Here is a 12,033-nt window from a genome sequence, read left to right as displayed (position 1 = left end):
AGCTGTATTCAATGAACAGCATTCTTACATAGGTATTCCTCTTGTCCAGTTGGGATATGGCAGTGTGCAGTGGGATGGCGATTGCATCGTCTGTGGACCTGTTCGGGCGGTATGCAAACTGAAGCGGGTCTAGGGTGGCAGGTAAGTTGGAGGTGATATGATCCTTGACTAATCTCTCAAAACACTTCATGATGACAGAAGTGAGTGCTACAGGGCAATAGTCATTTAGTTCAGTTATCTTTGCCTTCTTTGGTACAGGAACAAGGGTGGCCATCTTGAAGCATGTGGGAACAGCAGATTGGGATAGGGTGCAATTGAATATGTCCGTAAACACACCAGCCAGCTGGTCTGCACATGCTCTCAGGACACAGCCAGCAGCCTTGCGAGGGTTGACTCGTTTAAATGTCTTACATCGGCCACGGAGAAGGAGAGTGGGTGTCCGCATTCCTTGGTAGTGAGCCGCGTCGGTGGCACTGTATTATCCTCAAAGTGGGCTAAGAAGTTGTTTAGCTTGTCTGGAAGCAAGACGTTGGTGTCTGTGACGTGGCTGGTTTTCTTTTTGTAGTCCGTAATTGCCTGTAGACCCTGCCACATACGTCTTGTGTCTGGGCCGTGGAATTGCAACTCCATTTTGGCCCTATACCGTCATTTTGCTTGTTTGATTGCCTAGCGGAGGGAATAACTACACAGTTCATATTCGGCCATATTCCCCTACCTCTTTCAATGATGAATGCGGTGGTTTGCCATGGTTTCTGGTTGGAGTAGGTTTTAATAGTTACAGTGGGTACAACAGCTCCAATGCACCTCCTAATAAACTCACTCACCGAGTCAGCATTTAAATAGATGTTATTGTCTGAGGCTTACCGGAACATTTCCCAGTCCACGTAATCAAAACAATCTAAAGTGTGGATTCCGATTGGTCAGACCAGCGTTGAATGGTTCTAGTCAGGGGTACATCCTGTTTGAGTTTCTGCCTAAAGGACGGTACGAACAAGATGGAGTCGTGGTCGGATTTGCAGAAGGGAGGGTGGGGGAGGGCCTTGTACGCAACACGGAAGTAAGAGTAGCAATGATCCAGTGTTTTGCTCGAGCGGGTACTACAGTCAATGTGCTGGTTGAATTTAGGTAGCCTTGTTCTCAAATTAGCTTTGTTAAAATCCCCAGCTACAATAAATGCAGCCTCAGGATGTATGGTTTCCAGTTTACAAAGAGTCCAGTGAAGTTATTTCAGGGTCGTCGATGTGTCTGCTTGGGGGATATACACAACTGTGATTATGATCGAAGAGAATTCTCTTGGGAGATAATGCGGTCGGCATGTGATTGTAAGGAATTCTAGGTCAGGTGAACAAAAGAACTCGAGTTTCTGTATGTTATTGTGACACCATGAGTCGTTAATCATGAGGCATACACCCCCGTCCTTCTTCTTACCAGAGAGATGTTTGTTTCTGTCGGCGCAACGCATGAAGGAACACGGTGGCTGTACTGACTCTGACAACATATCCCGAGTGAGCCATGTTTCCATGAAATAGAGAATGTTACAATCTCTGATGTCTCTCTGGAAGGCAACACGTGCCCTAATTTCATCCACCTTGTTGTCTAGAGACTGGACATTGGTGACTAATATCCATGGAAGCGGTGGGTGACGTGCTCGCCTTCTAAGTCTGACTAGGAGGCCACTCCGTTTGCCCTGCATCCCACTGCTGGCTTGCTTCTGAAGCTAAGCAGGGTCGGTCCTGGTCAGTCCCTGGATGGGAGACCAGATGCTGCTAAAAGTGGTCTTGGAGGGCCAGTAGGAAGCACTCTTTCCTCTGGTCTAAAAGATATCCCAATTCCCCAGGGCAGTGATTGGGAGACACTGCCCTGTGTAGGGTGCTATCTTACGGATGGGACTTTAAATGGGTGTCCTGACTCTCTGAGGTCATTAAAGATCCCATGGCACTTATCGTAAGAGTAGGGGTGTTTACCCAGGTGTCCTGGCTAAACTCCCAAGCTGTCCTTCATGTGGTCACCTAATCATCCCCAGCTTACAATTGTCTCATTCATCCCCCTTCTCTCTCCCCTGTAACTATTCCCCAGGTCGTTGCTGTAAATGAGAACGTGTTCTCAGTCAACTTACCTGGTAAAATATTTTGCATATGTATAATTTTACAAGCAGTGAATTCATTATATTATTCCTGACTGTTTGAAATGCAGTGTATTTACATTTAATTGTGCAACAAAGCTTATTTGTGGCCCGTTTCATGAAGCTATGTGTATGTTGCACATCACTTCTTCACAGGAGAGGCATTTGAACTTATTTTTTAAAATCAAAATGCGTTTTTTGGGCAGAAATGCCTTCTGGAACATGTGAACTTTCATGTGCCTAAATAAACGTGTATGCCATTTCTTAAAATTATGAGCCTAGTTGGTTTAGCCATGGAAAAAGTCAGAAACCTTCCTGCTAACCATGATTGGCTGAGATAATGGATGGGCCGGGAGATGAGTTCCGATTGGTCTGCCATGTGGTCCTGTGTTGCTCAGTTGGTAGAGCATGGTGCTGGCAACGTCAAGGTTGTGGGTTCGATTCCCACGGGGGGTCAGTAGGGACAAAGTATGAAAATGCACTCCCTAATGTAAGTCACTCTGGATAAGAGCGTCTGCTAAATGACAAGAAATCAAACAAATTTAACCCCCCATCTGTTCCACTGGATGTCATAAGGTGAATGCACCAATTTGTAAGTCGCTCTGGATAAGAGCGTCTGCTAAATGACTTAAATGTAAATGTATAAAGTGGGCTGCTCAGCGTGTGTAGATAATCCTTGCTACCGCAGCTTTTTTGAAAGATATATTTTTTGAAAGATATAACGTTAGCCATGAAGAACTGTTAATACTGCTCTCAACAACATTGCTGCCCTGAATTTAGAAGGCGCTATCAGATCAGTGGGAAAAAGTTGTGATGGGCTACATTCTGCACATGGTCAGTGTAAACCGGAGTGACTTGACAATGCGGACCATACAAGATGTAGCTAGTTACAAACAAAACAGAGTTAAAGGATTCTTGTCTGCCGTGAAACATTCATCCATGAATATGAGTAAGAGTCTAGCTCCATTTTGCGTTCATCCATGCCTATAGCACCGTTTTCAGTTATTATACGTTTCTACATTTGTCAGAAAGTCATTTTCATTGCAAGTTAAAGCGTACTGTTATCTAGTTATATTATTCATATCAGAAAAACATTTGCATTGCTAGTTATAGCCTAATGTTAGCTAGCTAACATTGAACCTACAGTAGTTGGTTAGCTTTAGCTAACAGTAAATTCAGCTATGACAATCAGTTTGTATTGCTAGTAGTATGGGTTGAGATTATGGTTAATTGTTTAGCTAGCCAGCTACAAGTATAAACAATAGACTTCACTTCGCCAGATGATCACATGACCCATCAAGTTAACCTGGTGTGTCTGGGGGTGATGACGGCCATCTATTGTACTTCATGAAGGTGTGTAAATGTCTAGACAGTAGTGACCATTCCACATAGCTAGATGTGGCTGGGGGGGTAGTTTAAGCATTTCTTTCACATGACCCATCAATTTAGATAAATGTGTCTGGGTAAGCATCATCTAATAATTAGAAAATATTTATACAATATTTTTATCTGGACACTTTCTGTTTTTGATATTGCTACTGTGCAAATATGCAAGTAACTATTTCACTGTACCATTTACATCATCTGTATCCTAAGGCACGTGAGCCCTAGCCAATATATTATTGTTCTTTCAAGCTGCAGTGCCAATGTGATGGGTGGACTGAATATCATTATATTCAGATAATCTGAGTACTGGCCTCAGAGACATATTGCGCTAAGGTGGTAGAGAGGAGAGGGTATAAAGACCTAACTTACTACAGTGGTGAGGTTTGGCATGGGGGAGGGGTAGAAGGAGAGGGTGAGGTTGGGTAGCGAGGAGGGGTAGAGCGTGAGGTTTGGCAATAATTCATTTCCCTGCTCTGGCCTCACTCCCAGCTGAGCAGTATGGCCGATGTCCCTGCTGACACAGCTCTCTGAAACTTACAGCGAGGGGGAAGAGTGACATTCAGCCACAGAACGATTGTCATAGAGTTCTCCTGAGAGAAACATCAAATTAGTCCACTTATTCTAGTTCTCCAGTGTATGAAAAGCATTTATTGAGGCAGACGATCCTGTAGAATGTACTATGGCACCTGCTACTGGCTGAAAATGTAGGACAATTAATTTTGCTCTTAGGACAAAGACTTTCTAGAGATTCTAACTTTGAAAGCAACATTGTTCATTAATCCTATGTCAAATTGTGTGTGTGCGTGCGTGCGCACACACACACACACACACACACACAATTTAAATTCAAGAGGCAGGCTTTGATGACCAATATATTAGCTTTGCATTAGAAGTACCGACCATTAGGGCGAGATCATCCTCACAACCAATTTGCCATTGAAGATAGAGGCGTTATGCAATGGCCTAAGGAAAATCAAAAAAACACATCAAACTCTATTAGGCCACACATTACCATTATCATTATCACCACTATCTTCTGCCCCGGCCTGAAAGATGGATACCAGAGTCCCTTGCAACAGAACAGAGCATCTTTAAAGGTTGAAAACTAGACTGGACTCATTTGGAAAGCTCTTTGACAAGAGCTTTGTCCACTGTGACACCCAACACACAGTAATGACTTTTGGAAAAGCAGCATTGGAATTTGAGTAACTTATAGGCAACTGAGATTACATATTAAAATATTTCTCAGACAAAAAAAATCATGAACTTACAAGGAAGAGTGAATCTTGACAGAGGGATAATGCAAAGTAATTAGTCTTTGTGAACTTCCAAGTGCCCATTCACTGACAAAATGTCTCAAGGCTAACATAAGGTAAGGGGACAGTTGTACTCCAGCACTTCAGATTTAAAATGTTACAATGACTATGAGGTTAAAGGGCAGACTGTCAGATTTATTTTCAGTGTATTTCCATCTATATCGGGTGAACTATTTAGAAATTACAGCACTCTTCCCCCACCCCCATTTTAGGGACCAAATGTATTGGGACGAATTCACTTATATATGTGTATTAAAATAGTCATAAGTTTAGTATTTGGTCCCATATTCCTAACCCACAATTGTTACATTGTGGGGCTCCTGAGTGGAGCAGCAGTTTAAGGCACTGCATCTCAGTGCTAGAAGCGTCACTACAGACCCTGGTTCGATTCCAGGCTGTAGCACACTTGGCCCAGCATTGTTTGGCCGGGGTAGGCCGTCATTGTAAATAAGAATTTGTTCTTTACTGACTTGCCTAGTTAAATAAAGGTTAAATACAAAATAAAATAACATCACGCTTGTAACTATACAATCTTGTTGGATGCATTTGCCGTTTGTTTTGGTTGCGTTTCAGTTTATTCTGTGCCCAATAGAAATGAATGGTAAACAATATATTGTCATTTTGGAGTCACCTTTATTCTAAATAAGAATTAAATATTTTTCTAAACACTTCTTCATTAATGTGTATGCTACCACGATTACGGAGAGTCCTGAATGAATTGTGAAGAATGATAAGTGGGAAAATTATTGACGCACAATATCATACCCACAAGACATGCTAACCTATCACCATTACAATAACAGTGGAGGTTAGCCTTTTTGGGGGGGTATGATATTTATGTCTCTGTTCTCACTCATTATTCACAATTAATTCAGGATTATCTGTAATCATGATAGCATCCACATTGTAACTCCTTTAAAAACCAATACACATCCGAAATGCCATCTTCTTCTCTTATCTAACATGTCATTTTGCCTGACATCCAACATTTGGAGGGGGGGGGTTACTTTTTTCCTCAGGAACACTATTTAACCACTACAGAAATGTCACTGCAATGTGTTACACATGGTGACAAAGTGATTTCAACAGATATTGCATGCAGATAAAAGAGTGACGTTTGGACAATAAGATTAGCACTTTTTCTTTAGGATCTTGGTCAAACCATTTTACGTGTAATATGGCCATATTTTGAGCTTTAGGTCCGTTCATTATCTTGACCTCTTCTAATGGATATTATATCAACCTTATGACAGCTTTATGTGGGCATAATGTCAGCTATTTTCTGGCAAACGGTAAATTCCAGTGAGCAGATGGGTTGAACTTTAAGCTCTGCGGGGTAGTGAAGGCCATGTCCAGCTGACACCAGGGTGGGCGGCCTGATGTTTGATTAAGTGGCAGGTTGACCTTTAGGAGGCTCCAGGGGGCAACTGAGATACGACTTCACCTGAGTGCGCTGACAGCATACGAGCAGAGCCTCTTCCCATTATGGCCCATCTATCAATCCTCACTCGGGATCTTCTCTCTCGCTCAGTTGAGGATTCTAGGAAAATGAAATGTCAGAGTTTTTCGGATACATCTGCATTAATACCTGAAGGGCGATGTTATTTGAAGGAGATGCTGCTATGTTGTCTGGGGAAAATGTGTGAGCGGTAGCCTCACTCTGTGTGCCCTTGTTACTTCACAGGGCTGTAGCAACTGACCACCAGCAGAGACGCTGTGCGCATGAGGACACATCAGTAGTCATTAAACATCTTTTGAGACATGCTGCTTAGAAATTGTAATAATATAGTTGGTTGCCATGGAGACTTGTCACCCCCCCCCCGCCCCTCCCTCCCAGACCGGGTGTGATGTTATAGAAATGTAATGAGCCCGAACCTGAAAAAAAGCTTCATTTTAGAAAACCGTACATTGATTTAAACAGGAGTTGAGAACAATGCGGAGGAGGAAACGAGGAAACAACCGTTAAATGAGGCAGAGCCATCAAGCTGCTTCACGACAAGTTTGAGGGACTCATCTTGATAAATCAATGTCAGACTTTTTAGTTTTCACTGAATCTCCGTTTGGATATTTGGTAACAATTAGGCTGGGAAAATGTTAGCTAAATTGAGGTGAGTTTTCATGATCATCTTCATTCTAGTTTGCTCATACATTAGCTGATCAGTATATTTTGCTAGCATTTTATGTAACTTAACAAGTGGATTTTGCACTTCACTCGTGTAGTAGCCGGTCCTACTCCAGACCAAAAGCCTGTGACTTGTCTGATAATCAATCAATGTGATTTTGTTTCACTGAATCTGTCTGTATATTTGGTTAATTAATCTCTGGAGGTGGTAGCTCATTTATCCGTTTGCTTATCTATCACTGATCGGAAACAGTTAGCATAAGCATGTAGTCTAAATCCAGTATTAGATCTTGACTCACGTATAGGCTATAGCATAGCCTTATATAATCTATCCACCATCGAGCTGTGAGAGCGGGTCCTGTTATCTGTTATTAACATAAAAATAAATAAATATGTATTTACACACACATATATCGCAACTTGCTCCCAGTCAGTGAAAAAAGTGTTTTAGTAGCACTATTTGAATTGAAAAGAGTTTTCCAAGAAAGCAGCATGAGTGTCCAAAGTGATGGGACTTGGTCATTGACTCTCCAATTAGCCTCCAACAGGGCCCTCTGAGTGTGAAATGTGACTCATCTGGAGAGATTGTGGATAATTTCTCCCTGTGAGGGACTAACTACACACATTCATCACTGCTAGTCTATTACCAAAAGCCCCTGTCTACCAGTTCCTGACTAACTTCCATATTAAACCCAACACAGAGTTGATACCTTAACCAGTGGCTATAATCAATGGGAAGACAAATCTGGAGCAAGTCAATATGGTGAGTGTGTGTGTGTATGTTTTCACCTATCATACTGACAAATTATGTGACTTCATGTTTTGATTAATCAAATTTGGGGTAATTTCCATGCGATCCATATGGAGATTGGCAATGTTTAGCTCTTAATGCCTGACGTTTCTTAACTGGATTCACAAAGCAGCCTACACTGCATCTGTGTTAGTATATTAGAAGTCGTTTACTCGTTAATCTAAAATAAATGTAAATTACTATTCACTACTACTGAATTATTATGCTATGAAGTATTCCTTTAAGACACTATATGTTTGTATTTCCTTTATTTTGGCGTTGACAGTTATTTAAGCTAATACTAGTGTCTGTGCTTATATGTTAGCACCAATTCACTCGTTAATAAGACATTTAATAATATTCACTATTACTACTGTATGTTTTTCAATTATACAGGATTTGAAAAGAAATTGAACCAAACCCAGCTTTATATATTTTTTTTTATATATATATATATTTTTTTTTTACAAACTATAAACCAATTTGACTTAAGTAGCGTCATTCCAATATTGTGCAGAACCGTTCCAGAACCTACGTCTAAAACCTGTTCTGTACGAGGCCTAATTAATAGGGCTGTGTGCCTGCGCCTGAGTATGGGTATCTGCCAGGGAGCATCTGCCCAAACGGTGGGATCTGGAGATTGTAGCCTTGGACACCACAGTCATCCATTAAGTCAGCCTCACTGAGCTCTGTGTCCACCTTGCACTGTGTGTGAAGGAGAAAAACTGCCTCGGTTGTTGAGGAGGAGAACTGCACATAGACAATACACACTATAGGCACACTATATTGAAGACTGTAGCATAGTCACGTCACTCATCACAGTGGACAGACAGACAAAGCGACAGAGAGAGAGAGCAATGGCCTGGTCCAATGAAATGAATATCAGTGGAAGTCAGCCAAGCACCTTTTAACACTAGAACCGCCATAGGCCAATGGCTACTGATGTTTGATTTTATAAATACAGTTACAAAATCGCCCCCCCCCCCACATCCTGCTCCTTGACTGGCTTTTCCTAAATGTTTGCATTTTACCTTGCTACTTTGTCCGACTTTTTTAATCACAAACAGAAAAGTGTTTTGAGCCTTTTTACCTGTTTTTCTCCCCTCAAACCTTTTCCCAAATTAACCCGCCAAGACCATCTCTCATCACTGAATGAATGACAAAAGGATGCCTTCAGAATAATTCACAACATATCCTTAAATATATCCGATGCCAGCCCACTGAATGAATGACAAATGGATGAATGGGGAAAAATTGTGCACATTACTTAACAACTTTATTAAATTTGGCCTAACAGAATGATAAGGAAGATTGATTTAATTTAGAACAACGATAGTGTAATAATGAGTTTGTGTTATGCCTATTTATCAGCGTTGGCGCTCATGTTAATCATTTGACCGTCCCTTGCAGGTTGATACCATTCTCTTTTATGTTCTCCTTTGTAAAAATAAGCTGTTATGGGACTTCTTTATTTATTTTAAATATATTACTTATTGTAAGGGAAATGAAAACATGTTACGTTTTGCAGTAGGCCTTTAGAATAATGCTAAACATATCAACGTTGATGAGCAATGGGAAACAAACAATGCCATTCAGCCTACACAGCCGGCCCATCAAAACAATACCAATACTAATTTCACTCAATAAAAGTTAGCCTAAAGACAATAATAAATTGACAATAGTCTAATGACTGACAATATTATTAGTTGTCAAATTGTACATGAAGCTTGTAATTGACAGATGCAGCGAAAGAAGATTCACTTTATCAAATCCTCCTTCAGAGTCACATGCAGGTAAAACATTTTGATTGACATACAGTAGCAGAAAGAGCATATTCTGCAGTTTCTATGACACTTACCTTTATCAAATAACTCTCAGAATTCAAGGTGAGCACCTCTATTTCTAAATTTCACTTTTTTCATTAATATCTACGCTGTCCAAGCTTTCAGCACATGACTACACGCACTGCAGCATTGCTCTGGCTACTAAGCGAAGACTAGTAACATAATAAACTTAAAATTGTCCCACCCTGATCTTTTTCACCTGTCTTTGTGCTCGTCTCCACGCCCCACCAGGTGTCTCCCACCTCAACTCATTTTCCCCTGTGTTTTTATACCTGTGTTCTTTGTCTGTTGCTGGTTTGTTTTATTCGTCAAGCCTACCAGCGTTTTCCCCCTTGCTCCTGTCTTTTCTAAAGTTCCTGTTTTCTAGATTACCCAGTTTTGACCATTCTGATTGCCCTGACCCTGAGCCTGCCTGCCGTCCTGTGCCTTGTCCCACCACAGTGGATTATTGACCTCTGCCTGCCATGACCCTGCCATTCTGTACCTTTGGGACTCTGATCTGGATTACTAGTAATAAACTTTTGTTACTTCGACACTGTCTGCATCTGGGTCTTTCCAAACATGTGGGAGTACGAACTGGCCATGACCGACCCAGCAGACCAGCTCCACAATGCTGTCTCCCTGCAAGGAGCGACCATTGGACAACACGAGGAGTTACTGCAATGTCTTATGGAGGGAATCCATACACTGGCAGAGCATAGGAGGGAGAGGAAATCTGTGCCCTGTCGCCCTTGATTCCTACCTCGCCTCCGAAGAGTCCAGGAGACCCCCGAAGTCCACATGTCCGAGTGAACCTAACGTCACCCAAGTTCTCTCGGGAATCACATAGGGCTCCCGACTCGCCTCCTTCGGAGTCCAGACACCTGGGCAGGGCTAGATTGACTCATCTGAGCGCCTATGCCGACTCCACACCCAGAGCTGTCTATATTGTGGAGCTACGGGACATTTCATAGCTACCTGCCCATTAAAAAGCCAGGCTTATCAAGAAGGGGCGAGTACTCTGGTGGGCCCTATGGAGAACTTTTCCTCTTCCCTTACTCGCACCCCTTTCCATGCCATCCTGCTGAGGGAAACCAGTCAAAATCTCTCTGGGTACTCTGACTCTGGGGCGATGAGAGTCTTTTTGGGCGCTACGCTAGTGACCGAGCTGGGCATCCCTACTCAGCCCCTTTCCATTCCCATGGACGTTAGAGTGCTGGACGGGCGCTCTATAGGCCAGGTCACTCACATCAACCTACGAGTGTCAGGGAACCACAGTGAGGCAATCAGGTTGCCGTGGTATTTGGATTCTCAAAGCCCCAGCGACACAATCCCATCATAGACTGGACTGCTGGTGCCATTATGGGCTGAAGCCCGTTCAGGGGCACCCATTGTCTGAAATCAGTGCAGCCTGCCCCGGGACATCTTCCTGTGGGCTCGGAAGTTGCCCCGGACCTCTCCATCATTCCCGCGGAGTACCAGGACCTCCGGGAGGTGTTCAGTTAGGCCCGAGCCACTTCGCTTCTGCCACACCGACCCTATGACTGTGGGATTGACTTTCTCCCAGGCACCATTCCGCCCCGGGGACAACTGTACTCTCTGACCGGTCCGGAGACCAAGGCTATGGAGACCTACATTGAGAACTCCCTAGCAGCTGGGTTCATCTGTCCTTCTGCCTTCCCCGCCAGTGCAGGGTTCTTCTTTGTGGAGAAGGACAAAACCCTGCGCCCGTGCATCGACTACCGGGGACGCAATGATATCACGGTGAAGAATCGCAACCAGCTACCACTCATCTCCTCGGCCTTCGAGCCGCTCCAGGGGGCCACCGTGTTCTCTAAGCTGGACCTACGGAGCGCCGATCACCTGGTGTGGATATGGGAAGGCTGTCTTCAACAGGGCCAGCGGTCACTAAGAGTATCTGGTCATGCCATTTGGCCTTACGAACTCCCCAGCGGTGTTCCAGGCTCTGGTTAATGATGTTCTCCGCAACATGTTGAACCGGTTCATCTTCGTCTACCTCAACGACATCTTTGTCATCTCTCGCTCCGCCCAAGAACATGTGCTCCATGTCCATGTCCCAAGAACACGTGCACCATGCTCCAACGCCTCCTGGAGAACCAGCTTTATGTTAAAGGAGAGAAGTGCAAATTCCATTGCTCCACCATCCCCTTCCTTGGTTACATCATCGCTGCAGGGAGTGTACAGATGGATCCCGGGAAGGTGAGAGCGGTGGTGGATTGGCCCCAGCCTACATCCAGGGTGCAGCTGCAACGTAACCTGGGAATCTGCAACTTTTATCTCCACTTTACCTGGGGTTACAACACCCTGGCTTCCCCCGTCTGCACTCACCTCTCTCCGTTCACGTGGTCCACAGCTGCTGACCATGCGTTCCGAGATCTCAAACACCGTTTCACCACAGATCCCATCTTGGTTCATTTTGACCCGTCCCGCCAGTTTGTGGTGGAGGCCGATGC

The 12,033-nt window shown here is 43.5% G+C and overlaps 1 protein-coding gene and 1 non-coding gene across 3 annotated transcripts in view; one reads left to right on the top strand and one right to left on the bottom strand.

Annotated features, from left to right (window-relative positions):
- Window positions 1–12,033, bottom strand: part of dpp6a (dipeptidyl-peptidase 6a) — a 361,387-nt gene that overhangs the window by 277,494 nt on the left and 71,860 nt on the right. The window lies entirely within an intron of this gene.
- trnaa-ggc (transfer RNA alanine (anticodon GGC)) lies at window positions 2,504–2,579 on the top strand. Its single transcript has one exon. It is a non-coding gene; the product is annotated as a tRNA-Ala (tRNA).

This window comes from Oncorhynchus nerka, linkage group LG22 (genome assembly GCF_034236695.1).
Source record: "Oncorhynchus nerka isolate Pitt River linkage group LG22, Oner_Uvic_2.0, whole genome shotgun sequence".
Lineage (NCBI taxonomy): Eukaryota > Metazoa > Chordata > Actinopteri > Salmoniformes > Salmonidae > Oncorhynchus > Oncorhynchus nerka.
Note: the sequence above shows the minus strand (reverse complement) of the source record. Positions and strands in the feature narration are given on the sequence as shown.